The following is a 12,387-nucleotide window of genomic DNA, read 5'->3' on the forward strand; positions in this document are numbered from 1 at the left end:
GCTGTCAAAAACGGTGATGTGAGTTGTGTTATTTTGTGTAGTAGACTGCTTTCATGCCCTGTTGTGCCCTTCTACTGTGTAACCTAAAGCAGGGCAGCAGAGAACTCTGTGGTTTTCTGAGACATCTTGTACATCACCTCACAACTTTCTACCATCTCAAAAGTTTGGACTGTCCACAGTTCCAGTCTCATGACTTAAACCTCCTTATTTTCTAATCGGGATCTCTAACCTCTGGGTTGCTTGGCCATGATTTTCAACGTCCATGGAGTAATTGCCAAATTTTGAATTCTTGAATTTCTATCTCTGAGGAAAGATAGACTGCATGGCCACAGGGAGGCTCAGTTGGAGACAGACGGTCTGATTACACCTGTGAACTAAGGACTTCACGACTGTGTATTCAGATGATATTTATTGACATTATTGATTGTATATGAGAATGAACTATTAAGATTGTTGTGAGAAAGAATTATTACAGTTTATACATTATTGGTACTAGCATTGATTTATTGTGATTTATGTACAATTGATAAGGGTTCCTTGTTGTGATCAACTCTTCTTACAGTCTTGTGAGGAACCGCCTCTCATTTGGTTTGTTTGGCAGCAGAAAGCCTGGCACCTGCCTGGCCTAGCCTGAGCAGGGAAAGCAGAGCACAGAGCAAGAAGGAGGTGGGCAGGGCTGGGGTCCTGGGCGCACGTATGTGCACTCGCCCTCTGCACCCCAGTGTCAGTCCCTGGCAGTTAGGTCCCCAAGTTCTCCACAGTTAACACACAGGTGTGCCAGTTGAAGTAACTTTATTAGTGATCCATTCAGTAAAAGGTTAATAGACAGTGAAATTGGCAGAAGTGACGTAGGTAAGGCTAGCAGTGTTAATTATAGGGCATATTCCTGCCTTAAGTTTGGCCATTAGCCTGGGGGGAGGGGGGTTGGAGTGAGACATTATTTAGAGCAAGCAGTGAGAAAGATGGACTTATCTTTGGTTCTCAGGAGGAGCACATCCTGAGCCAGCTTTGGCTGGCTGTAAAGGACACAAGCTCATTAGAGCGAGAAAGAGAAAGTAAACATTGCAAGGTAACAGGCACTGAGTAATAAAGAACTTCCCCCATTTTCAGGAGCCATCGTTTGAACCCATATGCATTCATGGCAGACATGCAGGAGGCATATATGACACCCGGCACCTCTGTCCGAGCGTAGCCCCCATGGAACTGGGGCTTGATTAGCGGGCAGCGAGGAGGGGATTTTGGCTGTGTGGTGCACAAGGCACTCGGTGCTCTGGTGCCTCCGTCCAAGCAAAGCCCCTGAGGAACTGGGGCTTGGATAAGTGGGCAGCCCCAGAAGTGGTGGAGGGCTTTGGCTGTGTGACACGCGAGGGGCTCAGTGCGTGGGCGGGGAGGGGTTGAGCCGACCGTAATCTTCACTCGGCTGGCTCTTGCCCTTGCCAGATCCCAGTGTGATTGTCAACTGTGGAGCTGTTATCTGCACCTACGGAGTGAAAGAAAATTGGAGACTGGGAATGAGCAAGGGATGTGGGGCCCTCCCTCCTGCCATGTCTCTGCTCAGCCCTTTCCTCTCTTCTGGCTCCCTGGAATTGTCAGGCTGTGCTCAGACTGCTTCACTTCATCAGGCCAAGTCGGATGAGTTAAAGGTCTTTATTAGGAGATTTCTTCCATGTCAAAGCACAGTACAAAGAAATTGCCAGGAATAGCAGGGGAAGGCCCAGTAGGCTGGTTATACCCTCATGTCCCCTCCCCCTTTCTTTCAAGCAAAAGTTCATTAGTCTTGGTGTGGAGGATCCTGCGGGAAAACTGGAAGGAAGAGAGAGACAGACCCCAAGGTTGTTCTGTCTTTCTCAGGCACCTGAAGACAAGGCACAGAACAGCAACAGAGAAAAGAGTAAAAGAACAGCAGACCTACAATCTATCACCCCCATCCCTCACAGGAACAGGAATCACTGAATAGAGCAGACAGGTTGCACGTCTGTCTGACAGGAAACCTGCTTCTGTGGCTTCCTCTCCCTTTCAAGCTGCATCATCACATTTGAGCTTTTTGCTGTTCTGCACCCCACTCTCCTCAGCTCCCCGTCTGCTTTTCCCATATTTTTTTGTATTTTTTGTATTTCTGAAGAGCAGTAACCCCACCCTCCTCAGCTCCCCATCTGCTTTTCCCGTAATTTTTTAAATCTGAAGAGCAGTAATGTTTTAGAATTGTGAATTAATGTACAAACACGTTAAGTACTGTTAAACATAAGTGTGGGCATTTAACACTCAGGTGTACTGGGGGGGGGGGCTTTCCCCCCTGCCGTATCTCCGCTCAGTCCTTTCCTCTCTTCTGACTCCCTGGAATCCTGCTGCTGCAGCTTCTTCTCCCTTTCAAGCTGCCTCAACACATTTGAGCTTTTTGCTGTTCTCCCTGCACCCCACCCTCCTCACCCAGGATCCCGGTTGTCTATGTCCTTCCAAAAATTCATAAGCACATACTTCCTTCCCCCGGGGACACCCATTGTCTCGGGTTGTGAGTCAATCCTGGAACCACTGGCAATCTATTTAGACTCTTTCTTACAGCCCGCTGTGTCCAAAATTCCTTCTCACATAGGGGATACTAAAGAATTTATAAAACTCATAGAAGGTACACCAAGGGGGGCAGATGATGTTCTAGTAACCATGGATGTTAACTCCTTATATACTGTTATTCCTTATGATGCAGCACAGGAAATAGTGAAGGTGACACTGAGGGACCGTGAATCCTCCCCCCACCCCCCACAGAATATTTGCTCCAATTATTGGACCTGGTATTAGAAAAGAATTATTTTTGGTTTGAGGATACCTTTTTCTTTCAAGTTAGGGGCATTGCGATTGGGTGTGCCGCAGCCCTTAGCATTGCTAATCTATTTATGGCAAAGTGGGAAAACCAGTATATTATGAATCAATCTAACCCCTTCTTTGCCAATATCTGTCTCCTTAAAAGTTTTATTGATGACCTGTTCTTTTTGTTTAGGGGTTCCCACATGGTAGAGCAGTTTTGTGAATGGTTGAAATCCCAGGATAGCAATATACAGTATACGTGGCATTTTGACAGGCAGGAGATCAATTTCTTAGACGTTGTGGTTTACAGGAGCCAGAGTGACACCTTGCATATTCAACCATATAAAAAAGAGACAGATCGTAACTCGTATCTAGATTATAATTCGTTCCATCCAAGGCACTTAAGGCAAAACATCCTATTTGGACAACTACTTCGGATAAAGCAGAATTCCACTAATCAGGATGATTTTGCATGGGAAGGTGAGGAGATGGGAAGAGCTTTCATCAATAGGGGTTACCCTAAATGGATTGTGCAGGCAGCACAAACGAGGGCTGCAATGGTCAGAAGAGAGTGTTTGAGTCTGGACAGCGTGGTATGATTGAGAGGCTTAGATGGGCAATGGAATATACACCATTGTCTAAATCCATCGGGAAGATTATCTCCCGGCACTGGCCCTTAGTCCAGGAGATCAAGGGATGTGAATTACCTCCCACCATTGGATACAGAAGGACCATGAGCATTAAAGACATATTAGTCCGTTCAGATATCTGTGCTGCGGTCGAACCTGAAATTTTTCCTAAAGACAATTATAAGTGCAACCACTGTAATGTTTGTGATCTAATTTGGGAAGGGGATCAGGTCGTTTTAGGAAATTTGGGGAATACAGGGAAACGACTGACTTTTAAGCATTTTGCAACTTGTCAGACTTCAGGTGTAGTATACCTGATTAGATGTCCATGTTCCAAACTATATGTTGGGAATACGACAAGACCATTGAGAACCCGCATCTTAGAGCATATCTCGGGGTTGAGAAACAAAGTTATCAAAGCTCCTGTTACCCAACATTTCATGGAACACCAGCATCGGGAGGACGACTTTAGAGTTGCAGTACTATTTGTGGCATGTAAAGGGGCAAAATGCCCAAAGAATGTTATGCAAAGAGGCTCAATGGATTCACACTTTGGATTGCATGAGACCATGTGGTCTCAATAGTGAATTATCCTTGAATTGTTTTCTGTAATGAGCAGCGGTCCCTTTAATTTTTCATCTGAAAGGTTAGCAGAGGCTAAATAGGCAGATTTACAGAGGGCGAGTGTGTGTGATTGAAGATACCGCCGTCACCCTCCGGGCTATAGGAATGCTCAGCATAGAACAAGGGTAAGATTGTTCGATATATGAGATACATACTTAACAGTTTTGTATGAAATATGTTTATTATGCTGGGTAATTCTCATGTTGCAGTGAACTGTTGTGCCCCAGAGGAAGTGTCTTGAATGAAATCTGCATTATTGATAGCTGGCCCCAGGTTGGGCGTGGAACTTCTGGACTGTCATCTTTCCACCGGTCCAGTTATATAACAAAAGGAGAGAATTATTATTTGAAAAGAGACTTTCAGATATTGTATTTTCCCGGTGCTACCTCCTCTGCATGTTTATTGAACGTCTGTACAACATGTAGGGAGGAGAGTGCCAATTGTGACATTTCTATTTGCACTATATTGTATTGTAATACTGTTATACGAATTGTGATAGAATTTTCTGTAAATTAGTGCTTGAGCACTTTAAATGTTGGAAATTATATACACAGTGTAAAGTGTATTTTGCTCCCGTGGGGTCCCCCGCCCGTCATCACACTTGATTTACACATTGGGAGAACCATTGTTGTACGAAGATTTTTCTCTTAGCAGAATTGATGTGCATAGGGAGGGGTTGGGGTTTCTTAATCTAACGAAGAGGTAACGTCACAATGCTACATCATACGCACAAACTTTAAAAAAAAACTACGACATGAATTCTAAATCCCACAAAGCCCGTGGCTGAACCGGTGCCTGATATCGAGTATAAAATGAAAAACAGCATGCCAAATCAAATCAATAGTGGGCAGTGTAAAACGAATGGGTGCAAAGCAGAAGCCACTGTGATCGTTGTGACTGCTCAGAAATGGCGATTTGAACTGTGAGTGTGAAATGGGCCAAAGTCTGCTAACTCTTATATTGGGGCAATGACAAAGCTAACTCATTTTGGTCAGAACACGTTTCCTAGCTAGTTTGATTCCTATCATGTTGTGCACAGAAATTGAACTAACAAGCCTCATCTTTCAACTTTCCTCCAACTGGTGAAACTCCCCCTTCAATCCAGTTATTTCTGCTTTTTTATTTCCCAATTTAACAGGAGAGAAAGAGGAAATGTAGTGGTTCATGGCCCTTTTTGTGGACATGAAGCCAGGTCTCAGCTGTGGATCTGAAAGGGCTTCTTTCTTTTAGAATTTATTCCTTTTATACTTTGCCTTTCTCCCGAATGGGGACCCAAAACAGCTTACATCATTCTCCTATCCTCACAACAACTCTGAGGTCATTTGCCCCCCACTCGGAAGAATGAGACAAACACAGGTCTTTGGAATTAAGGGCCGCTTTATTAAATACAATCTAAACTCTAAACTGCGGCAAGGTAAACTGGCGGTACAAGTCAAGCCACGGGGTCACTACAGGACCTCCGCCTTGACCTGTCTGGGCGAGCCCCACTGCCCCGGGCGTGAGCCATTCATGGAATGGCCTAGACCTGGCCAGCCAGGCAAAGGGTTCCCCACCTCAAGCTCCTAAAGCCTCAGCCGTACAGCACGAGGGAAGGACTTGCTCCTGGGGTTCCCTGAAGGCAGTCTGACAGTTGGTGGCAGCCGTGAAGCATACCATCCCTCCTGACAGACCCCATTCCCCCCCTATGGGGAATCGCCATGAGGGTGCTCACCGGCCCGCTCCCTATATTCCCAACTTTCTCCTGCCAGGATGGCCTAACAGGCACCTCTCAACCAAATGCCTCAAACCCCTGCTGCAGTACGAGGTAGGCGAAAAACCCGTCACCACTTTGCCAATTAGGGAGATGGGAAAAAATTCCTACCTGACTCAGAACAGCAGCCGGCTAGTCCCGCACTGAAACAGGGTGAGGAGGGTGGGCCGATCACACGGAGAAACTGTGGCCGATGGGGGTGGAGACGCCTGATTCAGCGTCTGACTCCACCCCCCCCCCCCAGCAGATCCTGGATGCCAGGAAGGAGGGAGGTCTGTCTCTTCCTCCTTCCGTGGGGGCAAACTTCGGCCCCCAGCTAAGCCTCAGAAGGCAGCTGGGAAGGGGCCGCATTAGGCTGAATGTGTGTGGCTGGCCCAAAGTTACTCACTGAGCTAGCAATGGTAGCGTAAAGATTTAGACGCGCATCCTCAGACAATACTCGGATACTCTAAACACTACACCTTGCTGGATGATAGCATGGGATCTGTTACAAAGTAATGGTGAAGGGGGAAAAGCAGGAAAGAAGTCTAACAAAGAAGATAAACACCGCTCAAGTGGCATTATTGCCTATTTCTATACATGTGTACAGCATATGGATTGTGGCACCCTCTGGGAGATGGAAAACAAGCATATTCATCTCTTAGCTGCAACATCTTGACGGCTGGCATGCATGAATGTGAAATGGAGAATATAACACCAAGGGTTGCCAATTTCCAGGTGGGGGCCTGAAGATCTTAAGTAAATAGGTTCTTCTCCAAAGAAGAACCTCCTTCTTTGGAGGTTTTTAAGCAGAGGCTAGATGACCATCTGACATCAATGCTGATTCTGTGGACCTAGGCAGATCATGAGAGGGAGGGCAGGAAGGGTTACATCAGTGCTTAGTTCTTCTGAGCCCTTCTAACAAGCCCAAGGTAATGCTCATTGCCATCTTGGGGTCAGGGAGAAATTCTCCTCAAGCCAGTTTGGCTAGGGATCCTGATAGTGTTTTGCCATCTTCTGGACGTGGAGTAAGGGTCACTGGTGTGTGTGTGTGTGTGGGGGGGTAGTATTTGTGAATTTCCTGCACTGTGCAGGGGGTTGGACAAAATGACCCTGGAGTTCCCTTCCAACCCTATGATTCTATGAAAATGGGGGCAGAATTAATACAGAGCCAGCATAACCACACAAGGCAACCTCACAAGGATAGAAGCTGGCTGGAAAACAAAAAAAAAACTCCCTAATGCACCTGCCTTCCTCAGTTCCTAGTTCTAGATCAGTCCTGATCCCAGCAGCCAGACTCATCCCACCCTGGAGTGAGGCATCAACTTCTACCAAGAGCAGCTCAGTCCTAAGGAGGAAACAACCCCTCTGCCTCCCTTCCTCCCTGGACAAGGCCTTATATATTCTCTGTCCATGCTCCGCCTCCTCACCAGTGATTGGTTTCTGCTTTTCCCTCAATTTCTCCCCTGCCCAGTCATGAAGCTCAGAGGGCTCTTGGGAACTGTAGTCCTGTGGGGGAAATTTACACCAAGGCTTCCTTGAGGCCTACAGGCCACTCCTTTTCCCTAGGCTTAGGCCCAGGGTCACCGCATGAGGCTTTTTGTGAAGCCATTCAACGTATCTCTTAAGATTGGTCTGGTTGCAAAAACAGAGTATTTTGATAATGATGTTACCACAAATAAAGAGTATATGAAGAATGCTCTTGGGGAAGAACTAAAACAAATTGTAAAATGCTGTACTGCCTTGGGGGAGTGTCACTGTGGGACTAGACATTTTTTGATGTTTTCTAGTTCTTTTATTTGCTCTTGCGGAGCCACAGCATATGCTCACTTCTACCTGTACAATTGTAAATAACAAACAGTTGATTACCAAAATAGTAAAGAATCTCTTTACTATTTTGCTACTACAGACTAACACTTGCAAAGAGACCACACAATGCCAAGGAACCACTAATACAAATGTAAATCTATTTCTATCCACATGTAAAAGTGCAAAGTGCAAAGTGCAATGTGTTTGAACATAAAATTCATAAATACACAAAACAGAAATACACAGTACAATCATATACAGCACATATATCCTTTGAACAGATCTTTACAGTCCATATAGTTTACTCCATTCATTTGAAAGTGCAACATGCAAAATTTTTAGTACGGAAGCCCATGGATAGAGAATTGTGGAAGGTGTTATGAACATTCAGTCCCAGAATTCAAAATATGTCCAACAACGCCGACGGGGATGTGCAGGCAATTGTCATTAACCCGTTTTGTGAGAAGAAGCTCACTTCATCTTGGGCATGAAAAAATTCAGACTGGATACAAGAATATTGCAGAGTCCAAACTCATTCTCTAAGGGCTTGAGAGGAAGGTGGTGTTAAGTCCGTTAACACCACCTTCCTCTCAAGCCCTCACGAAACGGGTTAATGACAATTGCCTGCACATCTCCGTCAGCGTTGTTGGACATATTTTGAATTCTGGGACTGTGAATGTTCATAACACCTTCCACAATTCTCTATCCATGGGCTTCCGTACTAAAAATTTTGCATGTTGCACTTTCAAATGAATGGAGTAAACTATACGGACTGTAAAAATCTGTTCAAAGGATATATGTGCTGTATATGATTGTACTGTGTATTTCTGTTTTGTGTATTTATGAATTTTATATTCAAACACATTGCACTTTGCACTTTGCACTTTTACATGTGGATAGAAATAGATTTACATTTGTATTAGTGGTTCCTTGGCATTGTGTGGTCTCTTCGCAATAGTTGTTCCAAGGCCGCCCGTGGTTTTTCCACTACAGACTAACACAGCTAACGCCTCTGGATTTATTACCAAAGTCACTACAAGTCTCTCCTCGTGGAAAGGAAAAAGTTGCCCCTGGAGTTTCCTCCCAAGCAAGAAGGAATGAGAACCAAAAAGCATACTGTAATGATTTCAAGAAATGGGTGCATGTATCTTTAAATGCCAGATGAAATAGGTGAAGAGTGGGGGTGAAGGAGATGGATGAGTGAGTGATATGATTGGTTGATGACTGAGAGGGTGGGCGGAGTGAAGGCAGTTGAGACTGACAGGCAAGGGAGAAAGGTTTTGGGGAGTCAGAAGAAAGCAGGCTGGCTGTGGGCTGCCTGAGTGTATGTGGAAGTGTTTTATGAGAGAAATATGACCTGTGTGGAGCCTGAACTGAGCATGTTTGTGAAAGGACACTCAGTCAGGGCAAGAGAGGCCAGCTGTGTGCTGCCTGAGGAGTTTTCTGTGAGAGAAATAGAGAGACTAGAGAAAGAGGCTAACTGTGTGTGAAGCCTTACAAGAGATCTGTGTGAATGAGGTTATAGGAAGTAACTTTAAGAACTAAGAACTACTTCTATGAAACGGATACGCTTCTTGAAAAATAAACATTTATTTTGTTTTGTTATATCCCAGAGTAGCTGTCATTGCTATATCCCATTCCTATCCTCAGGGCCACATAGAACCACGAAGGAGCCTGACGCTTAGGAACGTTACCAAAGGGAAAACTTAAATAAAAAATATTGGAATACAATATTCTTGGTGGCAGCAAACTACCCAAATGTGTTAAGGGGAAGATTAAAAGAAAAATCTACCCCCATAAAGTAAAGGTCATAACACATACCAATACCTCTGAATGCATCATATTGTTATCTCTACCTTGTATTTTGCAAATGTGGCTCCATCAGACTCAGAGGGGTGGGGGAATAAACCATTCCCTTTTCAATCCCCCACCCCAATGTCCAGCCATTAGGATGTTCTTGGAAAGGAAATGAAAACAGTGCCTGTTTTGATGATTTATTGCACAAAGGGATGGAGTATACCCAGGAAAAAGTGTTGTTATAATTTTCATTTCCGCAATAAGATCATATACATATGTTCAACCTGTAGGTGTAGCAATAAAAATGACAGCCAGTGATTATTTTCTGAATAAAGGACAATATAAAAACTTGATTTCACTTTGAGTTGTATTGTTCTGTAGCCTTTTCATGAATGGTGAAAGAGAGGTTGGAAAATTCTTTTTTGGAACTAGAGATCCATAATTTCAAAGTCTTTAAAACTGAACCTGTTTACATATGCAATTTTATCACCTTCTTTCAGAACCCTCACAATATGTTCCCATATAATGGCACATTCATTACACCAGAGAGAATCTGTTTTGCATACATATGGAGGTGGAAGGGGACATTCTTGAAGTTGCATAAATGTCTGTTGTTGTTCTTTGTCTGTAATCAACCCTTCGCAGCTTCACAGCAAGAAAACCTTGCCTTTCTTAATTTTTCAAAGCTTCTGGAAAAGAAGATTTACTAGAAAAATATATATTAAAATGATGGATATTTTAGAGATATAGCCATAAAGATGGGCTGTTAGTGAATGGATGCATATTCAACGTGAATCATGAAAAGTGCCCCCACTCCTTTGTATGGATCTGTCCTGCCAATTCATTTCGGGTCAGGTCCCACTCCAGAATGTCCCAGAATCCAACGTGATGTTAATTTAATGCATTTCTGAAATGGTTTGCTCTCTCTGACACCTTTAAGCAACTTTCAGGAGAAGAGAGGAGATGTGGAAGGCTCAGCTGTACAAGGATGCCAGAGGAGGATCTGAGTTCTGAAAACTGCTACGCCCTCCAAACAAGCAATAGAATAATGTCTTAGGAGATGTTAACAAGAAAAATCCAATACAAGGAAAAAAAATGGCACAAAAATTAAGCCGTGTGGGCTCATTTCACAGATGGAGAAATCAACTTGGAAAGAAAGGATTTCTAAGTCAAAATAGCAGGGCTGTGAAATTCAGCAGCGTTGCTGAAGATGTGAGGGTGCCCAAAACAAGGTCAGCAGCTTTCGGAAGCATTCCGAGTCTGGTTTGACCTGGCTGTTGCAGCTCAGGGAGGGGACACAGAATTTTACTTAAGTCTTAGATTTAATTTTGTGAATTTCTGCTAATTTTATGTGCACCAAGCCTTGTGTTGTGAACCTCCAGGCGGGGCCAGGAGATTTACTGGAAATACGGCTGATCCAAGCAGCAGAAATAAGTTCCCCTGGAAGAAACGGCATCCTTGGAGGGTGGACTCTATTGCATTAATCCTCCACTGAGGTCCCTCTTCTACCACACCTCACCCTTTCCAGGCTTATTCTCAAATCTCTAGGAATTTCCTGACTCAGACTAGAAACTCTCCTGGGGGTAAAGGCGAGAGAGGGATCCAGAAAACCTTTGTCAATGGCAATTATATGGCCTGATTCATTCATTACTGGAACAGTTGATTCCACTTAGTTCTACTTGCCAGGAAACCAAACCAGTGTTAAGGACAGAACAAACCAGGTCCCTAGAATGAATCATCCCACTATATAAAAGGCAAATTGTATTCCTGACAACTCAGCTTCTATCCTGTTGCACCTCCAGAGGGCACTGCCATAGATGGAAGCCCAGATGAGGCAGCCCGTCCCTCCAGAGTGCAAGCTGCAGCAGAAAGCCCAAGACAGGATCAGGCGTGGAGCAGGTGACAATGCTCACCCACCGCCTTCATCCAGCTGGGATTAGGCATGGAGCAGGAGGCAATGCCCAGATCCCTTCGCCTAGCAGGGATCAGAAGCCGAGGAGGTGGCAAAGCCCACCTTCCCTTCACCCAGCTGGAATCAGGAATGAAGCAGATGGTAACACCCGCCGCCCGCCTTCATGTGGTTGGGATCTGGTATGGAGTAGGAGATAATGCCTGCCCGCCCTTTACACAGTAGGGATCAGGAGCAGAGGAGGTGGCAAAACCCACCCCCGCTTCCTCCCGGACAAGATCAGGCATGGACCTTGAGGCAATACCCGCTCCCTTCACCTGCCCAGGATCAGGTGCAGAGCAGGAGTTAATGCCCACCCCTTTCTCCCAGGCAGGATCAGGCACAGTGTAGGCATCAATGCCCCCCTTCACCCAGCTGGGATCAGGAGCAGAGCAGGTGGCAATGCCTGCCCACTGCCTTCACCCAGCTGTGATGAAGCTCAGAGCGGGTGCCAGTGCCCATCCCCACCATCACCCAGCTGGGATCAGGACCAGATCAGGTGGCAATGCCCACCCCCTTCACCCAGCTGGGATGAAGAACAGAGTAGGAGGAAATACTCACCCCCTTCAACCATCCAGATTCAGGTACAGAGCAGGCAGCAATGCCCGCCCTCCTTCCCTCATCTGGGATCGGGGTGGAGCAGGCGGCAATGCCCTATCCCCTTCACCTGGCCAGAATCAGGTGCAGAGCAGGAGGCAATGCTAGCCCCCCTTCACCCAACCAGGATCAGGAGCAGAGCAGGTGACAATGCCTGCTCCTCTTCACCTGGCGGGGATGAGGTATAGAGGAAGTGACAATGCCTGCCCCATATTCATCCTTCTGGTATCAAGAAGGAAGCAGGTGGCAATGTCTACCCCCCACCTTCACTCAGCTGGGATCAGGAGCAGTTCAGGTGGTAATTCCCACCTCCCCACCTTCACCCAGTTGGGATCAAAAGTTGAGCAGGTGGCAATGCCCGCCCCCTGCCTTCACACAGCTTTGATCAGGTGTGAAGCAGGTGGCAATGCCTGCTCCCTTCACCTGACCAGGATCAGGAGTGGAGCAGGCAGCAG

Source organism: Eublepharis macularius, chromosome 11 (assembly GCF_028583425.1).
Source record: "Eublepharis macularius isolate TG4126 chromosome 11, MPM_Emac_v1.0, whole genome shotgun sequence".
Classification (NCBI taxonomy): Eukaryota; Metazoa; Chordata; class Lepidosauria; order Squamata; family Eublepharidae; genus Eublepharis; species Eublepharis macularius.